The following is a 10,342-nucleotide window of genomic DNA, read 5'->3' as shown; positions in this document are numbered from 1 at the left end:
CTCCTGACTCCCCTCTGCTTCTTCATTCACTCCTTCTTGGATTGTTGATGAAGATGAGATTGCTGCTACTTGGTTCCTCTCCATCTTCTTGGTGAGGTCAGCCAGCTGCTGGGTAATGAGGTTGTTTTGGGCCAACAGAGCATCTACATTGTTTAGCTCCATCACTCCTCTTTTGTTCCCTCTTTCGGAAGTATAGAAGTAGTCGTTTTCTGCTTCTGTTTCAATAACATCTATGGCTTCCTCAATGGTCTTCTTCTTGTTCAAGGATCCTCCAGATGAATGGTCCACGGCCTTCTTTGACTCATAAGAGAGCCCTTCATAGAAAATGTGCAGCTGGACCCATTCGTTGAACATGTCAGGTGGACACCTCCTTGTTAAGTCCTTGAACCTCTCCCATGCTTCATACAGAGTCTCACCATCTTGTTGCTTGAAAGTTTGAACCTCAGCTCTCAGCCTATTGATTCATTGAGGAGGGTAAAATCTTGCTAAGAATTTGTTCACCACATCCTCTCAAGTTGTCAAGCTCTCCCTTGGGAAAGATTCCAGCCACTTGGCTGCCTTGTCCCTGAGTGAGAAAGGAAATAAGAGCAGTTTATAGGCGTCAGTATGAACGCCATTAGATTTCACTGTGTCACATATTCTCAGGAAGGTGGTCAAATGTTGATTGGGGTCTTCTTGAACACCTCCTCCAAACGAACAGTTGTTCTGGACAAGGGTGATGAGCTGTGGTTTAAGTTCAAAGTTGTTGGCATGGATTGTTGGCTTTTGGATGCTACTTCCACACTTGCCTGGATTTGGATTAATGTAAGAGCCCAAAACTCTTCTATCCTCCCCAGCATGATTTGCTCCACCTCCTCTGCCATGGTTGTGAGTCTCTTCTTCATGATGATTTTCCATGTTTTCTTCCATGTTTGGTTCAAAGTATTCCTCAAAGTGTTCCTCCTCTTCTTTAGCACCAACTACACGTTTTTCTTTTGCCTCCCTCCTTAGTCTAAGGAAGGTTCTCTCAAGTTCAGAATCAAAGGAAGTTAAAGCCCCGCTTCTTCTCCCTATCATACAACCAACAAGTACAAGCAAAGAAAATAGATGCAGACAGTACTTGTGTCAGAATTGCTGTTAGTTGTGGGTGATGCAATATATCAAACAGTTAGTGGGTTAGCAAACAGAATTGAAAATAACAAAGAAAAACAAACGAGTAGAGGGGGAAGGGAAGAAGTTTAACTAAAACAAAAAGTAAATCACTCAAACAGAAAAATGAAATTCACAAAATAAAAATGCTCAATCTAGTGATCTTCCAATTCAATCATTGTTGATGCACAATAAATCCCCGGCAATGGCGCCATAAACTTGACTCACGGAAAACTTGTCTCTCAACAAATCTCCCTTCGGCAAGTGTATCGAATTTGTCGTCAAGTAAAAACTCACAATAGAGTGAGGTCGAATCCCACAGGGATTGATTGATCAAGCAACTTTAATTAGAAGAATGTTCTAATTGAGCGAATCCAGAATTTGGGTTGAGAGTTGCAGAAAATAAAAATGGCGGGAATGTAAATAACAGAAAAGTAAATGCTAGAATTAAAGGACTGGAAGTAAATGACTGAAAATAAATTCTAGAATTGTAAATGGGAATGGGGGATTTGCTCATAAAAGTAAATGGCAGAAATTAAAGAGAATGGGTAAGATCAGAGATGGGGAGTTCATTGGGCTTAGGAGATGTTGCAATTCTCTGGATCAAGTTCATTTTCATCTCTTCCTCAATCAATGCACTCATTGATCTCCTTGGTAATCTTAAGTGATTGAATTACAATTTCTTGCAATTCAATCTCTCAAATCTTGATCAATAACCAATTCCTTGGTCAATTGCTCATGAGAAGAGATGAAGTATGGTTATACCACATGCATTTCCCAAATCAAGTATTGAGAGGTTTATAGTCACATACCCATCCAAACCCAATTTGGTCCAGCATGAGAAAGCATTTCTAGCTTGATCTCTTTATTCCTCTTTCAAGGTTCAAAAGAGATCCAAGTTTGAGTAGCTTCTCTTCCAAGATAACTACTCAATTGGATGAAGATCGAAAGCTTTCAAGTAAAATCAAGAGGAAAGATAGAAGAAGAATAATGAAAATTAGTATTGATCCATCAAATTACAACAGAGCTCCCTAACCCAATGAAAGGGGTTTAGTTGTTCATAGCTCTTGAAAATGAAAACAAAGATGGAGAATACATCATAAAACTAGAAATTGCAAAGAAAGTAAAATACAGAGAGTAGTTCTCTTTCTTTCAGCCTCTAGAACTTCTTCTCAATTCAAAGCTACTCCTATATATACTACTCTTCTCAGCTTCTAGTGTGATTCTTCAAGTCTTGGGCCTTTGGATCTTGAGTTTGAAGCAGTTCCTTTCTTTATTTGGGCTTGGCTTTACTTACAGAGAGAAAGTGCGAAGTGGGCGGAGACTTTAGTTCAAGACGTTAGGGGTGTTAATATTTAGTGAGAATATAAGTTCGAGAACGTTAGTGACACTTAACATTGTCACTAACGTTCCAATGCACACCCCCTTTGCCTCACGTTAAAACCCACGTTAACTAGGTTAACGTGGCTTTTAACGTTGCCTTGTTAACCTTCGAGAACGTTAGTGACACTCAACATTGTCACTAACGTTCCAGTGTGCCCCTTCTTGCTTCATGTTAAAGCCCACGTTAACTAGGTTAACGTGGCTTCTAACGTGGCCCTTGCTATCCTTCGAGAACGTTAGTGACATTCAACATTGTCACTAACGTTCCAATGTGCCCCTAGGTCTCACGTTAGAGTCCACGTTAACTAGGTTAACGTGGCTTCTAATGTGGCCATCTTTCGCTATCCCAACGTTAGTGACAATGTTGAGTGTCACTAACGTTGGCTCATCCTTCATTCCTCATCGTTAGCTTCCACGTTAACCAAGTTAATGTGGAAGTTAATGTGACTCTTGGGGGTTGTGTGGTTGCTTCAACGTTAGTGACAATGTTGAGTGTCACTAACGTTGTCGACAACTCTTCATCCCTTACGTTGGTTCCCACGTTAACCAAGTTAACGTGGGAGTTAACGTGGTACCTTGCACCATAGGCCAACGTTATTGACAATGTTGAGTGTCACTAACGTTGGCTTCTCTTCCCCCCCTTAACGTTAGAGGCCACGTTAACCTAACTAGGTTAACGTGGCTTCTAACGTGGCCACTTATGAGTAATTGCCAACGTTAGTGACAATGTTAAGTGTCGCTAACGTTGGCTCAACTTCTCTTCTCCATGTTAGAGTTCACGTTAACTTAGTTAACGTGACTCTCTAACGTGGGCATTGATGGCTTTTTAAAAGTGTTATTGGCAATCACTTTTCTCATTAATCTTGCAAGTTACCTCCCCTTTTCTTGCTTCCTTTTGGTCCTAAAATCAAGCAATAAAGTGCATCAAAGCTCTAGTCCAAGTCATGAGTAATGCAACATAATATTTGTCACTAAACTTATGCAAAATCCTCATGAAATTATGTAAAATGCACAATGTATGCTTGAATCAAGGCATAAGTGAATATCTACCCAAAACTAACTTATTTCCTAAAGAAATGCATGAAACTAACCTAATAACAGTAAAGAAAAGGTCAGTGAAACTGGCCAAGATGCCCTGGCATCATATGTGCCCAACAGGGACAGCAGTTGGATCCTGCCTGTCGAGGTAGCGGCGGCGACATAAGGATGGTGGTTACTCTCGCTTACGTTGAGATGTGAGGTCTGTGGCAAGAGTATCCCGCTCGTATCCCTTCGGATTACTAGAGTGTAGGCACAAAATCCAAGACGGTGTTCCGAGCACCATATCTCAAGGGTTCCCAATTATGATTCCGAAGGCCGACATCTCCATGGAGATGTTTCGGGTTGGCAGTTGAACCGACAATGTGATATCACAGCCAGTAGGACAGGCATTCATCATGTGCATCTTCTATCTGTTTGTTTGCTTTGTCGACTTGTAATTATTTGCCTATTTGTACAACATGTCTAATTGCCTACTTGAATTACTTGAAATATATGCCTATACTTGTGTTTTACTTGCATTGTATTAATTGTGTATTCTACTGGGATTGAGGAGGCTCGAAAGGTGATGGTGATGGGATCGCATAGAGGATAGGTTGGTGAAGGCTGTGGGACAGCAGAGAGTTGTTAGTTAGAGAATCTTTTAAGATAGACTACCCCTTTTAATATGTTAAAGTTTTAAGTATGCTTTTTTTTTAGTTATGCTTAATGATGAATCTTGTGATGGATATGAAGTTCTAGGATTGCCTCTAGCGTCCTGGGATCTTATATCTTACATCACCGGGCACTGTTACCATACTGAAAACCTCTGGTTCTCATACCATATCGCTGTTGTTGTTTTTCAGATGCAGGTCGCAAACCACCTCGGTGAGTTGCTTTGGTAGTGACAGAGCGGAGGATCTCCATGTCGTTTTGAAGTCTTTTGATTTATTTTGTTTATATCTCTCACTTTTGTATTTTACTTTTTTCTAGAGGCTTATGATAAACCATTATTTTATAATTTATATTGTGTTTAATTGTGTGGTTTTATCAAATCTTTACCCACTTATTCATATGATTAGCATGTATTTACAATTCCTTCCCAAAATTACTCCATGGTTGAAAACTTGCTTCCTAGAGACTTTTAATTATCTATTTTAATTCTCCTTTATTCCATTCGATGCCGTGATCCCTGTGTTAAGTCTTTCAGGCTTTATAGGGCATGAAAGACTTGGAAATTGGAGAGGAGGCTTGCAAAAATGGAAAGAACACAAGAAATTAAGGAGATAATCAGCGAGAAGCGACGCGGACGCATGGCTCACGCGACCGCGTGAAACGGAAAAATTGTAGTGACGCGCTCGCGTGCCTGACGCGAACGCATGGATTGGAAACTGCACAAGTGACGCGAATGCGTGAACGACGCGCACACGTGGCAAGGCAAAACGCTGGATGACTCGAACGCGTGGATGACGCGATTACGTGACATGCGCGATCTGCAGAATCTGCAGAATTTGCTGGGGGCAATTTTGGGCCATGTTTTGACCCAGTTTTCGGCCCAGAAAAGCAAATTAGAGCCAGGGAACATGCAGAGACCAGGGAGACATTCATTCTGCATAATTTTAGTTTTTAGATCTGACTTTACTCCTCCTCTAGGTTTCTCTCTACACATTCATAGTTCTTAGGATTTTGTTTTTATTGCTTTTTGGATTGGGATATTGAGAAGAGTTATTACCTCCACCAAGACTTCATCATTCTAGTTTGTTTTCCTTACCTGTAACTTACTCTTTCATATCCTTAATTTGTTCAGAATTACTATTGGATTATTTTTAGAATTTATTAATACAAGAACTATTTTTATTTTTAATTGGTCTTTTGGATTATTATTTATCATGTCTTCCTTTATTTCCCTTTCTTATTTTGTGAAGTTTACATTCATAATGAGCGAGTAGTTCCATAACTTGATTGGGAGTTGGTTGAAAGGAGAACCTTGAGTTGGAATGCTCAAGAGTAAAATTGTAATTGGGTTTATTGTTGGATCGCCCTTGAGTCACTGACACTAATCCTTCCCAAGGGAGAGGATTAGAACTTGTGAATAGAAACAGACTTCCAACTTGCTTGACTTTCCTCTACCTGGTAAAGGATAACTAAGCAGAACAACCTTCAATTATCAATTAATCTTGGGAGAACTCCAACAAGGAAATCGCAGTGACGCGGTTGCATGGCTCACGCGACCGCGCGGATTGGAATAGCACAAGTGACGCGGAGGCGTGGACGACGTGCTCGTGTGGAAGGGCAAAATGCCGAATGACGCGGCCGCATGAATGACGCGATCGCGTGACATGCGCGATCTACATAATCTACAGAATTCGCTGGGGGCGATTTTGGGCCCTGTTTTGACCCAGTTTTCGGCCTAGAAAAGCAGACTAGAGCCAGAGAACATGCAGAAACCAACAACAACATTCATTCTACACAATATTAGTTTTTAGATCTAGTTTTACTCCTCCTCTAGGTTTTCTCTCTACACATTCATAGTTCTTAGGATTTTTTATTTTACTGCTTTTGCATTGGGATATTGAGAAGAGTTATTACCTCAGCAAGACTTCGTCATTCTAGTTCGTTTTCTTTACTTGGCTCTTACTCTTCCATGTCCTTAATTTGCTCAGTTTTACTATTGGATTATTTTAGAATTTATTAATACAAGAATTATTTTTATTTTTAATTGATTTCTTTGATTATTATTTATCATGACTTTCCTTAATTCCCTTTCCTATGTTATGAATTCTACATTCACAATGAGCGAGTAGTTCCCTAACATGATGGGGAGTTGATTGAAAGGAACCCTTGAGTTGGAATGCTAAAAAAAAAATTGTATTTGGGTTTATTGTTGGATTGCCCTCTAGTCACTAACACCAATCCCTTTTAATTGAGTGCGTTGGAACTTGTGAATAGAAGTAGCATTCCAACTTGTTTGACTTTCCCTTACCTAGTAAGGGATAACTAAACAGAACAACCTTCAATTATCAATTAATCTAGAGAGTACTTCAACAAGAATAGGGCTTCCAACTAATCTACTCCCAGTCAAGGCTTTTATTTAAATTATTTAATTTCTCTAATTTAAATTCTTGTTTATTCAACTCAAATCCTTTTTGAAAACATCTGATTAATAAAATAGCACATCTTTCTGCAACTCGTTGGGAGACAACCTGGGATTCATACTCCCAGTATTTTAATTCTAATTTTGTGACAACCCTTCTAAATTGTTAAGTGGATTTTTGTTGGTTAAGAACTGTACTTGCAACGTATCTCTTATATTAATTTCTTAATCCACCAATTTCCGGCACGTCAATTTTTGACGCCGTTGCTGGGGAATTGTAATAGAGTGCTAAGTTATTGATTGGAATTTATTTATTTGCATTTTATTTTATCTTGCTACTATGAGCTGCATGTTTCTTTCATTAAATGACGCGTTCACTTCCTGATCCAAGCTTGCCAGTGTTTCATCCTGAGATTGAAAGAACTATTTCACGTATAAGGCAAGCTCGGTCTCGGTTAGTCCTTTCCGAGGGTGAATCTGAAACGTCACTTGAGGAAGAAACAGGCTCCCTTTCTACTGATTTGGTTGATTTATGTGCAGGCGACATGGCAGCACCTAGGCGAGTTACTATCCAGGAAGCTGGAGCCTCTGATTTTACACTGCAGCCGTATCAAGCGCATCACCCAGCAGTGGCTGTAGATTTTGAACTCAAGACTGCACTACTCAACTTGATGCCTAAGTTTCATGGCTTACCTGCTCAAGAGCCTATCAAGCACCTTAGGGATTTTCAGGCAGCCTGTTCTACTGTCAGGCGTGATAGTGCAGATGAAACTTCTATTTTGTTAAAAGCCTTCCCATTATCTCTTGAGGGAATGATGAGAGAGTGGTACTACACTCAACCCGCAGCAATTGTTTCTAACTGCGATACGCTCAGAAGAAAATTTTTGGAAAAATTCTTTCCAGCTGAAATTACTGATAAACTGAGGAAAGACATTTCCATGATTGTTCAGGACGAATCCGAGACTCTCTACGAATACTGGGAGCGCTTCAACAATCTTCTGGAAGCATGCACCTACCATATGATCGACAAGATAGTATTGCTCGGCTACGTCACACAGGGCATGAGGCCTCAGGATAAGACCACATTGGAAAGTGCTAGCAATGGGTCTATGAAAAAGTACAAGACCACTGATGTGGCATGGCAGTTGATCAGCGACTTAGTTGAATCTACTTGGAATCACAGGCAGAAACAAAGCCAGTCAAAAGCTGTTACAGAGGTGTCTTCTAGCAAAAAGACTACTACTCTGACTCAGAGTATATGTGAGATGACCAACTTACTAAGGCAGATGCAGTTGAGTCAACAACAAGCTCAGCAAGCTCAGCTCCCTCCACCACAGCAAAGCCAACAGTTAGTCCCACAGAGAGTGTGCGGAATCTGTACTGATTATAGTCATTATACTGATGAATGTCCGCAGCTCCAACAGGAAGACAACATTGTGGCAGCCACTCATAACTTTTATGACCGCCCCAATCAAGGATACAATCAAAGTGGCAGCTACAACCATGGATGGCAGGACAAATCCAACTAAGGTTGGAGAGATAATTCTAACCAGGGCTGGAGGGATAACAATAACAGAGGAGGCAGAGACAATCAAGGAAATCAGAGGTGGAATAATAACAACAATAGGCAACAGAACCAGAACCAGCCTTACAGAGTACCTCACTTGAGGCAATCCCAAGGACCACAGCATAACCAACAACAAGTTCCCAGATCACTTGTTCTAATTCATCTCCGAATGACGAGATGTTTCAATCTATTGCGCAAGGACAAAAGAACGTGGAAAGTTCACTTAACAGTCTAACATCTACTATACACGCTCTCAACTCTCAGATGGGATCATCCAATACTTCAAACACTTAACATGCAAGCTCCAGTGGAATTCCTTCTCAACCCTTACCCAATCCAAAGGGTGGCATCAATGCCATCACCCTAAGGTCCGGAACCACACTGCAAGAGAGGAATCAGGAGGAGCCAAACCCACCAGAACACGCCTCAGCTGAAGAGGTGGTGGAAGTAGAAGATGTTGAAGAGGAAGACGACATACAAGACATGGTTGAAGAAGAAGAAGCTCAACCACAGGAAGAAGCACCAAAGGATACAGACACTGCAGAAAGCACCCTTCCTATTCCATTTCCACAAATTGCAAGGAAGCCCAGAAAGCAAATGGTACTCGATCCCAAAATGGTAGAAATATTCAAAAAGGTTGAGGTAAATGTTCCCATTTTTTATGTTATTCAGTAGGTACCTAAATATGCAAAGTTTCTAAAATATTTATGTATACATAAAGACAAAATTAATGAATTAGAAACTGTAGAACCTATGCACAATTACTCAAGAGGGGGGGGGGTGAATTGAGTATTGCAACAATAATGAATCTTTTTGCGAAAGTTAAAGACAATATACAAAAGTGTTATTGTACTAGTATTTTTCCAAGAGCTTAACTCAATTGCTAAGCATTTATAAGGAGCTTTTACTTTCCAATAGACACCAACTCAAATAAATTGATCAAGCTTTTCACCAATCGGACTTAAGCTATTCCTTAAGTACTTACGAAGCTACTTTTCGATCACAATTTATTTGCTCAAAGGTAAAAGACAATAATATTGAAGAGATGAGTTTGGAGAGATGCAAACGCTATTTAGAGTGGTTCGGCACAATCCTTGTCCTACGTCCACTTTCTTTCTCAATCGCTATTGAGAAGTTCCACTATTGCCAAGCTTCAAGGTGCTCGCGCAAAACCTTTTACAATCCGAGTCCTTAGTTTCTAACACCTCACGGTATATGATCACCACTCGTATACTAACCCACTCCACTTAGAGATACCTTCTCTAAGATTTGCCTTGAGTACTTAGTATACCTCTTTGGTATTCTCACCGACTATAGTGTTTATAACTCTTGACTCAACCTTGGAGATCACACTCCAATTTACAAAGTGTTACAAGAAAACAATTCTCAAAGAATTGTTAAGATGAAATGAGTACTCTCTAGAAGAGTGTATGATTACAAGTTTAGCACTATTGAACCAATTGATATTGCTCTCTCAAATTGTGTATTATAACACCTTAAAAATGTGTAGAATGAAAGAATATGAACAAGATAGTTTGCAAATACTCACGTATATGAAATAAGGCTTCAATCCATCTATTTATAGACTCCCCAAACCTTAGAAACGTTGGGGAGTTAATGGGATGGAGCCTTTTTGTCAAAACTAGCCGTTTTTTATGTTTTTGAATCATTTGCATCGATGCATAACACTTTGCATCGATGCAAATGTGTCTTTGAAGCTGAAATTTGAATTTTCAGCTAGGTTGCATCGATGCAAACATCTTTGCATCGATGCAACAAGTCGTCGCATGCTTTGCCTCGATGCAAGATGAGTGTGCATCGATGCAAACCTTAAAGAATGACTTAAAATCACTTCAAAATACTTAGGATTGATCTCAAACTTGTTGGAGTCAATTCCTATGCTTTTGTACCTTTGAAAACAAGTTTTTTAAACCATTTGGCTAGCATCGAATTGCAAGATGTGCATCAAAACATTTTGTGAGTGTGTGTTGAGAGATTTAGCAATTGGTTCTTAACAAGAAGTTACCTAAGTCCTAAGACACTATACTTGTCTTCAAATGTTGTGGACTTGAGTTTCTTGTTGTTGTTGTGTTGCTTTCAACTCTTCATTCCTCAACGTTGAATGTTGGTTGATCTTTCAACATGCTTGTTCA

At 39.9% G+C, this 10,342-nt stretch overlaps 1 non-coding gene across 1 annotated transcript; it reads left to right on the top strand.

The window, feature by feature from the left end:
* The first annotated feature begins 352 nt into the window (after positions 1 to 352).
* Positions 353 to 456, top strand: LOC148580498 (small nucleolar RNA R71). The gene has a single exon (XR_015899567.1). It is a non-coding gene; the product is annotated as a small nucleolar RNA R71 (small nucleolar RNA).
* Positions 457 to 10,342: the final 9,886 nt, after the last annotated feature.

Source organism: Arachis ipaensis, chromosome B10 (genome assembly GCF_059453495.1).
Source record: "Arachis ipaensis isolate K30076 ecotype BB chromosome B10, ASM5945349v1, whole genome shotgun sequence".
NCBI classification, from domain to species: Eukaryota; Viridiplantae; Streptophyta; class Magnoliopsida; order Fabales; family Fabaceae; genus Arachis; species Arachis ipaensis.
This window is presented reverse-complemented; position numbering and strand designations above follow the sequence as displayed.